Source organism: Lottia gigantea, assembly GCF_000327385.1.
Source record: "Lottia gigantea unplaced genomic scaffold LOTGIsca_33, whole genome shotgun sequence".
NCBI lineage: Eukaryota > Metazoa > Mollusca > Gastropoda > Lottiidae > Lottia > Lottia gigantea.
Window position 1 is genome coordinate 1,145,254 of NW_008709110.1, and position 13,837 is coordinate 1,159,090.

A 13,837-nucleotide genomic window follows, 5' to 3' on the forward strand; every position below is an offset into this window, starting at 1 on the left:
TATATAAATGTGCATTGTATTTATAAATGTGTATTGAATATATAAATGTGTATTGTATTTATAAATGTGTAATGTATATATAAATGTGTATTGTATATATAAATGTGTATTGTATTTATAAATGTGTATTGTATTTATAAATGTGTATTGTATGTATAAATGTGTATTGTATGTATAAATGTGTATTGTATATATAAATGTGTATTGAATACATAAATGTGTATTGTATATATAAATGTGCATTGTATTTATGTGTATTGTATATATAAATGTGTATTGTATTTATAAATGTGTAATGTATATATAAATGTGTATTGTATATATAAATGTGTATTGTATTTATAAATGTGTATTGTATTTATAAATGTGTATTGTATTTATAAATTTGTATTGTATTTATAAATGTGTATTGTATTTATAAATTTGTATTGTATGTATAAATGTGTATTGTATATATAAATGTGTATTGAATATATAAATGTGTATTGTATATATAAATGTGCATTGTATTTAAATTGTGTATTGTATATATAAATGTGTATAGTATATATAAATATGTATTGTATATATAAATGTGTATTGATGTGTATTGTATATAAATGTGTATTGTATATATGAATGTGTATTGTACTTATAAATGTGTACTGTATTTATAAATGTGTATTGTATCTATAAATGTGTATTGTATTTATAAATGTGTATTGTACATATAAATGTGTATTGTATATATAAATGTGTATAGTATATATAAATGTGTATTGTGTATATAAATGTGTATTGTATTTATAAATGTGTATTATACATATAAATGTGTATTGTATATATAAATGTGTATAGCATATATAAATATGTATTGTATATATAAATGTGTATTGTATATATAAATGTGTATTGTATATAAATGTGTATTGTATATATGAATGTGTATAGTATTTATAAATGTGTATAGTATTTATAAATGTGTATTGTATTTATAAATGTGTATTGTATATATAAATGTGTAATGTATATATAAATGTGTAATGTATATATAAATGTGTAATGTATATATAAATGTGTATTGTACATATAAATTTGTATTGTATATATAAATGTGTATAGTATATATAAATGTGTATTGTATATATAAATGTGTATTGTATTTATAAATGTGTATTATACATATAAATGTGTATTGTATATATAAATGTGTATAGCATATATAAATATGTATTGTATATATAAATGTGTATTGTATATGTAAATGTGTATTGATGTGTATTGTATATAAATGTGTATTGTATATATGAATGTGTATAGTATTTATAAATGTGTATAGTATTTATAAATGTGTATAGTATTACATGTATTGTATATATAAATGTGTATTGTATATAAATGTGTATTGTATATATGAATGTGTATAGTATTTATAAATGTGTATAGTATTTATAAATGTGTATTGTATTTATAAATGTGTATTGTATATATAAATGTGTAATGTATATATAAATGTGTAATGTATATATAAATGTGTAATGTATATATAAATGTGTATTGTACATATAAATTTGTATTGTATATATAAATGTGTATAGTATATATAAATGTGTATTGTATATATAAATGTGTATTGTATTTATAAATGTGTATTATACATATAAATGTGTATTGTATATATAAATGTGTATAGCATATATAAATATGTATTGTATATATAAATGTGTATTGTATATATAAATGTGTATTGATGTGTATTGTATATAAATGTGTATTGTATATATGAATGTGTATAGTATTTATAAATGTGTATAGTATTTATAAATGTGTATAGTATTTATAAATGTGTATAGTATTTATAAATGTGTAATGTATATATAAATGTGTAATGTATATATAAATGTGTATTGTATATTAATGTGTAATGTATATATAAATGTGTATTGTATATAAATGTGTATTGTATATAAAGAAGCATCTATCATACCTGTACAAGTATATGTACCACAGATAAATTACCACTAGTAGCTGCAGCATGTAGAGCTGTTTGATCATCTTTATCTTCATATCTATTATTAGGGTCAACACCATCCACTGTAATTATAAAAACAAGTTATTACATTATCCATAATCCAAACCTCATAATCTGTACCAATTACTCTCAGATAGTTGAGCACAGATGAGAATCCATTTTATTTCAAAGCATATGGACTGGTCCTGTGTTTAGAATCAGCCCAGGTGTTGACATGAAAGTTAAAGCTATGTCTTGTATTTCACTTACTTAAAATATAGATGACTTTTTCAACTTCTCCATCATAAGCTGGCATATATAGAACTTTTGGTAAATTACGATATTTTTTGGGCCTGTAATAAAAACAACTGAACTAAGTGGGTGATATACTAAGTTTGTAAAATAGATATATCCATTATCTTTTCTTTAAGATTGATTACTTACATCAAACATAACATAAGAAAATAGACTGCATAGTAACATACAACTAATGTTATTTTTCATCAAATTTGTGAAGACCAATACAAACACAAACAATACTTGTAGACACAATAATTAATTGTATAAGAAATATATGACCATACCTTTCTTGTCCCAGATTGTCCAATATTTTTTGTAGATTTTTTTTATCTGGTCCCATTGGTAACTTGTCTAGTGAAAGTGATTTTGTTCCTATAGTATATTTTGTACCTATATCTGGTTTGCCTGAATCTTTGTGTTTATAACCAGCTAATAATGACATCTTAGCAATATTACTGTAATATAAATAAGATAATAAGCACCTATACTCTGGAATTTTATTCTCTTATAAATTATACCAGAAGAGAATAAAAAAAATTGTTTTTGGGCAACATATTTCTGTATCAAAACAGTGGAGGATTCCTGAGAAAATATTTTGTTTTAGTGTTTATATAAAAACTCTATAGCATGGTTGACATCTTGGCTTCTATCCTTGCATAATTACTAATAAAATTTGGTGAAATGAACTGCCCTATAGTTTCATGGTATAAATACTTACGCTGAACTATTCTGTCGTTTACTAACCCTACCCCCAGTTGGTGGAGTTTTACTATCAGTTACATGGTTAGGATCCTCTGTAAAACTTAATGTGACATCTAACTGTAAGGATTCCTCTCCACAATGAGGACAGAAATATTTACTATCTTTAAATACTTGGCATTGTTTATGAAAATAATGAATTGATAATCCACCACCTTCCTTTTTACACTGATTAAACTTCCCCTGAAATAAAACAATTGTAGTTTGAAATGAGTATTAGAGATAGTTAACAAAAAGTTATTTAAAAAAATTTCATTAAACTTCAGAATGTATTTCATGAATTACAAAAAGAAAATTGTGTGCAAACCATAAATTGCATGGGCATTTTTGTTGCCATGCAATAGAAACCAAGACTAAAAATCCAAGTAAAACTGAAAATGAGCATACCTGAGTACAGAAATGTCCGCAACCAGGACAACATTGATGAGCTTTAAGTTTAGCTCGATGATTTTCACAGATTGCCATGAAAGGTATTTTAACACCAGGTCGTACTAACTGTGTATTACTGACTTTATTACAACATCCCATTACCTATTAGAAATATAAATTAATTCAAAACATCAATTTATAGTCATAATCATATCAGTACTTCAGCTACTCTACTAAATACAGTTTCGCTAGAATAACCTACCTATAATTTCACTTCAATAAAAAGCCAACAATCTATCCTTCCTAGGTATATTATCACTATCTAACATATTCCACTTGGAGTCAAATTACAAAAATAACAAAACACATACAATATGGGTTCACAAGGTTTTGTTTTACCAGGTATTTATTGGCCTAAACTCAAGAATGGAGCTTTCCTGGTAGTGTATGCCCAGCTAGGTAATGTAGAAAGATGACTATTCAGACCTTCAGTAATTGAAAAATAATACTCCAGTCAACTGAGCTATCTATTTGACACCTAATCGAACTCTATATTTCTAGGTCAGTTTTCAAAACATTGAGAGAGATGGGATAATAAGTTAATACAGAAGTATTGAGAAGTTTTTAATTTGTAACTATATACAGACCTTGCCATCAACAGTGTCTAAGGCCTGACAAAATAAATTGACTGTGGATAATTTATTGAAGGCAGCACCATTTATTTTACAACAACATAATGGAATAACATCTCTATCTGGTGATAAACATGTAGAATTTGTCTGAAATTATCATTCAAAAAATTTATTAGACAAGCCCAAGAAAATTCAACCTCAATGTCAACCTTTCCAATTCCAATCAGACGTGATCATGTCACTAAATGGCCTTATGTGATAAAACATATTTTGCCATTAGTGACTTCATCAAACACTTATTTTAGTTGAATTGCAGGAACCACAGACGTCTGATTGAAAATTGACATGCTGCAAATTGATGCTAACAGTGTCTTCGATACATAAACAAAATCTAGAAAAACTCTTTACAATCTCTTTAAAGTGATTCAATCGTACCCAGTACCCAATGTTATACAACTACACCAAATAAAAAAAGCAGCCTTAATTTTTTTCAAATTGGAATTACAACTAGACATCTTTAAGGTTGTGCTTAGCCTAAAAAACTTAAAATTGTACACTGAGAATTATGTTAAGTTTACTTACCATGGCTTCACTGTCAGGTGTTTTAGGTGGTGTTACAGGATAAGATAATCCATTAGGTGTTAAACTATTCTTATTATCTTTATACATATTATTATTAGTCCCAAGCATAGTATTAACAGAAGACATATCTCTATTAATACTGCTTGCAGGTCCATTCACTAATAAAGCACGTAATGCATCAGAATTGGATATGGATGGTTTAGAGTTTATATCAGGCTTTACTATCGGTTGCGCTTGTTTTGTATCAGCTGTTGCTATTGGCTGACTAGATGAAGAAGAAAGATTGGGAGGTAATAAAGAACGTAACACAGATTGTTTATTAGGTGTAACTGGTTGATGTTCTGATACTACTGTTATAACTGGAGTTACTTTCCCTGTTTCATCTGTTCTTTGTTTTTTACCTGGAAAACCAAAGAGAATATGTGACGATCTTAACTGGACAATAACCTTTCAAAAAATATAATATTATATGAACATACTAAGAAAGGTGGGTCAACTAATATATGTGATAACTTGTCAAACAATAACTTAAATAGACACTGCTAGTTGGTGTAGTGCTTCAGATTACACGAGTTTCTTAATACCAGTATTCCTTATAACAAGGTAATATTCAGTGGTTGTGATATCGTTTCTATGTTAACCAGCTCCTTCCAAATTTCATGAGTTAAAGAGACTTTTTGTTTTTATCTTCAGACGACGACCTAACCTGCAATGATAACTGTGGTTTCTTCATCATGTGTTCCATTCGTTGATTTAACTGTATCACCACCAACTATAAAATAATCATAAAACTTAAGTAGACCTAGTAGCTTCAACACCAGTCAATTGGTTTGTATTGTTATTGCATATTACTCAGATATCAAAAATTATTAACAAACTAAATTGTAAGTAAAGATAATTATTGAACTAAGGAACTAGTCCTATCATAGTCTTCATTAATGGGTCAGTGACTGAATCTATGTTATTCAACAGGTGAAAGGCTAGTCGAAAGTGCCTACATATTCTCAGGAACTACAGACCTACAAATTGTTACTCACTTTCTGACTTTCTTTTCCTATTGACCAAGTTCTTCTCATCTTTTACAACTTCTACAAGAATAATTATTTTATTAATGGCTAGAAATCCATGATTAAACACTAAACTCTCTGAATATTGTTTTGTATTGCAAGTGAGAAGATGCCAATCTTATGGAGCTATAATCCTGGAATTATATCATGATGTTAACAGTGCATAATGTTAACAAGTTTAATCTATAGTACATTATGTTAACAGTACATGATGTTACGATTTTAATCTATAGTACATGATGTTAACAAGTTTAATCTATAGTACATTATGTTAACAAGTTTAATCTATAGTACATTATGTTAACAAGTTTAATCTGTAGTACATTATGTTAACAAGTTTAATCTGTAGTACATTATGTTAACAAGTTTAATCTATAGTACGTTATCTTAACAATTTCAATCTGTAGTACATTATGTTAACAATTTCAATCTATAGTACATGATGTTAACAAGTTTAATCTATAGTACATGATAACCATTTCAAGAATAAAATATAGTTACCATGACAGTCAATCGATTTTGGTGGAGTGGAATCTAATTCATTAGAAACTGAAAATAAAGAAGTCAATCACTTTAATAATCCTATTATGTCCAGGATGACCAGGTCTTTACAATAATAGGGTATTTTAACAGAGTTATCTACCTTACTACACATAAACTCATTCTCACCTTTAACGTCTGCTACTGGTTCTAGTGTGCCCTGAAATAAAAAGAAAAAACAATCAATGTCATCATTCTTTTCATCATACAATACCTTAATTACTAAAATACTACTTTCTGCAGTGTTCAAAATAAAATAAAGCACACTTACTTGAGCAACATTCACTTTTGCATTAGGAGACAAACTTTTTCGATTATTTTTTAACAAGTCCATAACACTCTTTCCTTTTAATGAAGATGCTTGTCGAACTTTACGAGATCCAAATTTTGATTTACGTTTAAAACTTAGGTGAGAATTTTTGGATAAAATATCCATGAATTTTCGGTCAGGGGATTTTGGCCCAGTTTTTTTTTCTGATTTGAGATCAGATGTGACATTATTTAAAACACATTCGTCAGTTTTTTCACTTTCACCTGATGTTTGTTCTAGTTCATCACCCATATTCTTTTTCTTATAATTCTTCTTTTTATTAGGAAAATCATAGTTGCCTTTTCTTTTTCTTTTCTTTAACCTTTTATAGTTCAGTTTATTTCTAGATTCGTCATTGGCACTAACAGGGGGTTCCAAATTACATTTAGAATCACTTGTCATATTTTCACCATTTTCTGTCTTTACTTTTATATCATGAAATAAGGCTGATCCCAATTCAGACACATTCACTTTTTTATTTGAAAATGGTGCCAGATTTACCATTTTAATAGAGGATGAAATTGGAGCACCTGATTTTCTGGCTTTAGGAGTAGTTCTAGATTTTTTCTTACAAGTTTTAGCTGTATTACTAGCTTTGGGCTCTTGAGATATTTTTGGAAGGAAAGAATTAGAGTCTGATTTAAGTGGCTCGGAGTTAGTTTCACCAGTAGTTGGTGAACTTGATTTGTCAGGCTCAGTTGTTTCAACACCATTTGAAATTCCAACTGGAGAATCAACTTTGTCAATGTCGCCATTTTCTGATGGTTTAATTAAGTCCGAAGTTTTTTCTGAACCATCTTTGTTTGGATCATGTTCAGATGGCAGTTCATTAGGGTCCTTATTTGTTTGTATTTGTACATTGTCTTTGAGTTTATCCTCAATCTGAATGTTTGGGTCCGGCAACATTTTGTCTTCTCCACACTTAATGTCAGATGAGGCCTTCAGTGGTCCTACACCGTTTAATTTTGGTTTCACAGATAGGAATGGAGGATTTTCCAAGTCATGGTTTTCATCTTCTGTGAAACCATTTACCACCTTATCTTCTGTTACACATAGTTTTTCTTTCGGAACTACCTGTAAAATATAAAGAATTTGATAAGAAAGTCAACAAATATGGACTCCTGAAAGATCATGTCAATTATAAATACTACCATATGCAAAATCTCACCAAAAAAAATCTTAAATTACTATTTCACATAAAAAGCAGTAAGTGATTAATTTATCATTTGTAGTAAAAGAGGTATTCATAATGTCAGTAACTAGTGATATGTGTATAGCAAAGTTCAGATGGGTAGTCAATTTACTTTCACAGAAACAGTATAAATCAGGTCTTACTGAAACATATTCATACGGGCCAACAACATGATACCTGAAATTAAAACTCATGTAATTCTCATATCCACGTTTGTAAAGTAGTTTTGAAACTGTTGAGAAATAATTCATGCCAACTGTTATATATACAGATAAATCATTTTGAATCATATAAATATGTTGTATTTTCTCAGTAGCTGTCATGCAGCTTGAATCATTTGACTAATAACTTACTGCATGCAAACCAATCAGCTCAAACTAGATACATTTACTTTGGATCAAATAATGTCCATATAACTAATTTCGTTATTATTTGATGATTCTTCGTAAAATTTTCTTATTATGCTTCATTATGAGATTTTGAATAGTAATTATTATTATTTTATTAAAGATTGTAATTTCAGATAGAACCAATTCTATTTGTATATGTACGACCAGTTCTATTTGTATATATGTACAACTATTTCTATTTGTATGGTATATGTACAACCAGTTCTATTTGTATGGTATATGTACAACCAGTTCTATTTGTATGATATATATACAACCAGTTCTATTTGAATGGTATATGCACAACCAGTTCTATTTGTATGATATATGTACAACCAGTTCTATTTGTATGATATATGTACAACCAGTTCTATTTGTATGATATATATGTACAACCAGTTCTATTTGTATGATATATATACAACCAGTTCTATTTGAATGGTATATGCACAACCAGTTCTATTTGTATGATATATGTACAACCAGTTCTATTTGTATGATATATGTACAACCAGTTTTATTTGTATGATATATGTACAACCAGTTCTATTTGTATGATATATGTACAACCAGTTCTATTTGTATGATATATGAACAACCAATTCTATTTGTATGATATATGTACAACCAGTTCTATTTGTATGATATATGTACAACCAGTTCTATTTGTATGATATATGAACAACCAGTTCTATTTGTATGATATATATACAACCAGTTCTATTTGTATGATATATATACAACCAGTTCTATTTGTATGGTATATGTACAACTTAAATCTATATTCTTAATTCACTTGCTTGTATATCTATAATGACCTTAGTCAACACAATAATTGACATGGTATTATATAATGCCTTGTTGAATACAGATCTATTTGAAATAGTTGTACTGGTAACATTTTATGACTTGTAAATACTTCTTTACATTCAACTTTATTATTCTTCATTATCCAAATACTTGAAATAAAACCCATTAATATGTCTGATATTAGTTTCATGGAAGTATTAATTAAAATGCCAAGCCTTAATATTCTATTTTTATCTTAAAAGGAAGTCAAGTTTAATTTCACATGTATTGTGAAACTGTAGAATTTCTTTATAATCCTAATGACTTAGGTTGCTTACAATAGAAATTGTCATATATTAAAGAGACATTGTATTTTAAGGAGGTTATTTTATTTATTTTTAAGTGTAGAGAGAGACTGATAGCATCGATTTGAAAGTCCAAATTTCAGTAAGATGTCTGTGATTCTTGCAATTCTACTAATAAATCTAAGCATTTTATAACATCACTGTTTCAAGGGTGGTTGTGACCTTTGTGATAGTGATGTCATAAGTTTTAGTAGAACCAGATGTCTGACTGAAAATTGGAATGGAGCAAATTGATGATATCAAGGTCACTGAAACCTCTTTGCAATCCCTTTCAGGCCATTTAAAAAATAAAACTTAAACTTAGCAAGATCTTAAAGGTTTCTCAGAAAGCTTGTATATCAGGTATAGTGAAGTTGACACTCAGAAAACAAAATAGAACCAAGGATTTCCTTCTTTTTTTTATATATATGATATAAACATTACAGATATCAAACTGTTATGACTATTTTCTTTGATAAATGAACCACATCCAAAAATTTTAATGACTAACAAATTATTGACTGAAGTGGTAAGGAATCTCAAGTTAACATTCTATTCTAGCAATGTCAATGCCATGCAGTGAGCAATTGTGCAAACCAGCAGTAACTTGTTCTATATCTAGTTCTCTATAAAAGTCAAAAATATCTCTAACAAGAACAGTCTGTCTATCAAGGTCATGCCTTTTCAATAGACAGTTCATTTTCCTGCCTTTTCCACTAGCTCTCATTATGGGAAAATAAGGAAAAAAATGATAAGAATCTTGTTAACTGACAGAAAAGCAAATACACACCATACAACCTACATATTGACTGAATGAAATACAATCATACAATCCTGATGAAATTTTAGAAACCTACATTTTTATCTCATCAAAGATTACCTATTAACTGAATAACAACTGATATATAACTAAAATAACCTATTGTTCAGTAAGTATAACTATCAAGTATAAGCCCTACAAAACTAAAGGAATAACTAAATGAATGATTTCTTGATATATACCATTATCTAACAAGGATACAAGTTGGAGCTACCAGTCTAACCAATATACCAGGACGCTTTGAACCATTCACTAAGCTTGTACAGCTAGAGAGAGACAGGGAGTGAGTCAATAAAGTAGAAGAGCCAGAATATATGATCTAGGTCAAAGCCCAATAGAAGCAATGGAGAGGATCACTAGCTTGAACTTGAAACAAGGTGATATTGTAATGGTAACAATTATGGATCATATTAACAATATGTCTCTGTCTATTTCATTAGCTAGACTCAAAGATGCAAAAATTTTGAAATTTACCAAAAGAAAATCTAAATGGAAAGAGACCTTATGTTTCAGATCTTCCATAAGTATGGACTTTCAAGGCTAAGAATACAATATAAGTATATATATATGTCTGTTACAACACATAGTCTTTAAAAACACAAAATACTGTTAATTACTTAAAGAACCAATTTCAATAGATCATAGATACCAGTAAAACTCCTACTCAGAGTTAGATATACAATCCACTTGGCATATTTGTACTCATAGAGATGATTCTATTGAAAGAATGTAATAAAAGAATTCTCTTTAACAATCACTGCATAAATTATGAGAAGTTCTCTATCTAAGATACAATTTTCTATTCATATTTGGCTAGAGCTAGGTATTGGTTAATTTCAAAGAATGCAAATGAATTCAAAGTTCTTCTCTTACTTTCACAATTTCCAAAACATTGAGAAGTAAGCTTTTATAATCAATTCAAAAACAGAAAAAAAAGACAAATTCCAACTTTCTTCCAGAAACAAATTTAGCTTTGAATTCTTCAAGCCAGAAAGAAATCACAGACCATTCTTACAGAGTCAGTTTATTTGAAATCAATACAGTCTAGATATTAATACTAGGGATTCTATGTATCAAATTATCAACACCTAAACTATGATGTAGTATATTGAACCTGGTAGCTGTATTAATAGGTACCATTTCATGCAGCAAATTCTAAAAAAATGAACTTTCTTTAAATAATCCTGCACCAGTATTTTCTATTTAATAGTTTCTATTTCCTACTCTTCTATTAACTGTATAGCTATGTTACTATTCCTAACCTGACAAAAATATGTCTTCTCATTTGTTTTTAATGCAAGCTTATGCCCGATGTTAGTTTAACCTCACTGCATGAATCAACACCTTGATATCACTCCTTGATTGTCAACCCATGTTCATCTAAGCCAAGACATCTCTAATTGTTCATACCATAAAATGTGTTCCTTATATATATTAACACAACTAATACAATGAAAAGAAAAAATTTGTACTACTGTTGTTATTCTTTGAGAGACAATCCAGTAAGCATGTCTAAACTAAACAAAATATTTAATTCCTTAATACACAACTTTACCAGAACCTTGATGCCACTCTGCAATTGTCAACTCAAGTTCACCCTTGTAGGTCAACAGATAGATAGTTTCTAAAATAGTTAAATATGGAAGCTGACCTAATTTTTAAAAAGCTCAGGGAAAGTAGACAACGGATTTGGAGTAATTCAGAAACAAAAGATGAATTATTTTTGCAAGCAGGTTTATTTTCAGCTAGTATAATAAATAAGTAGGTCATAGTAAGATATTGTTAAGTACAAGTCACAAATTATTCAGCAATGTTAGCATAGCCTACCATACTTTATACATAATAGATATAATTCTCTCTATTGGTAGTAGTGTGATTCAATAAACTGCAGCAAGACAAGTTTCATTGCAACATGAAATGAATTGAAGTGTAAAATTCTCCACCTTATCAAGATAGTGATAACTACTGCAGTACTGCCTATTGTGCAAAAATTATTCATTAGTCTTGTAAGTAACTCAGACATATCTTTACTTTCCAAGCACCAAGACTCTGGCTATGACATGCCAACCCTTCTATACCTGAGTAAACTGACAAATTTAGCTATCAATCATTATATTATATTTTTTTTCAGTAGGGTACTACAAAGATCATGTTTATTTTCTATCCCAGGACAATATAAAATCAACTTTTATCCCTAAGCCATGCGCAGACGACAGAAACATTTTCATGTGTTCACAAAATAACTTTGAAACATGACTTTTGTCTCACATGAAAACAAGGTTCAATTAAAATGTTATTACATGTGATGAGATATTGTATGTTGTATTTAACGCACACATGACAGACTCGAAACATTTGTTCAGAATTTAAACAAGAAACAAAAAACTGGAAATAATGTCTGTTGTCTGCACAAGGATTAAGTATTCTACATTCTGCGTTTATTTATACTTACTAACAAGAGATAAAAAAATGCGAAAAGAAGCTTAATTATGACAAAATCTTAAAATGTTCTCAAAGACCAATTTGTATGTGGACAACAACAATAATGAATGTAATGAAATTACAACATTTCCAAAGAAGCATATTAATGATGCTTACTCATTCAGTCTATTTAACACTTACTTATACTCAAAATATTATTGACTGAATGTATGAATATGGACAGTAATCTTGAATTTATTTAAATATAACTTATCTTAATAGATCATATTTCATGCCAGTGAGCTAATCCTAAAAAACATATCAATAGAAAGAAATACCTCTGTATTAAAAATTGTCAATTCTCGTGATTCTAAACTTTTCAAAAAGAATCTAACTATTACTGTAGGGAGAAAAAAACGCTACATTAGAATTTACATCCACTTTCCCCCTCAAAGAAGAAGCTGTTACCTAACCATATATACAGCAACAACTTTCTATTTCTATTGATGGTACGCATACCTGTCAATTCACATTTCCTTGTTAAGACTGTAAAATTAGCAGTTAACTTAAATTTGATAAAATTTGGATGTGTATAAATATATAAAGCAAAAATGAAAGTCAAGTTTTGATTTGAGCGCTGATTTTAAAAAAATTACAAAAATTGATATATCTATAGGATAAAAAAAATTTTGACACAATTCCTGGTTATTGTTCAGCTGGTAATCTTCTTTTTACCCATTAATGTACTAGTATCAAGAATGTTATCTTTGAATATGGGTATACAGGGTTATAAGCCGAGCTGAATTGGAGCAGGGTTATCATCTCTTTGAGGACTCCTTGACATGCTGATTTAAAAGCTCTAATAATTGTATCTTTTGTCTACCATAAACATTTTTAAAATTTTTGTAGGTGTGTATGTACCAATTCGAGATGGGATCACTTTCACATTATTAACTTGTGGCTAACTCATATCATGAAAATTATAGGGAGTACAACTAGAATAGCTTTTTTATAGTGCTATCTGTGCTAGTGTAAAGCAGCTTAACAAATATCCAACCATGCAGTTGAAACTAGATAAAGCCTTCAAGGAAGAGTTATATATATATTTATCATGTATGCTCTTTGTCAACATGTTACATATAAACAATGATACTCAAAAAGATATCCACATGAGAACCAACAAACTGTAAATGAACATCAACATGAAATAGTTTGAATTTTGAATCCTAAACCACTGTACTTCACTTAACCACACCATACCATGTGCTATCCTGACAAGACAATAGTTTTTGTCAATCATTAAGAAATCTTATTCCTGTTTAGTGGCTTCCTG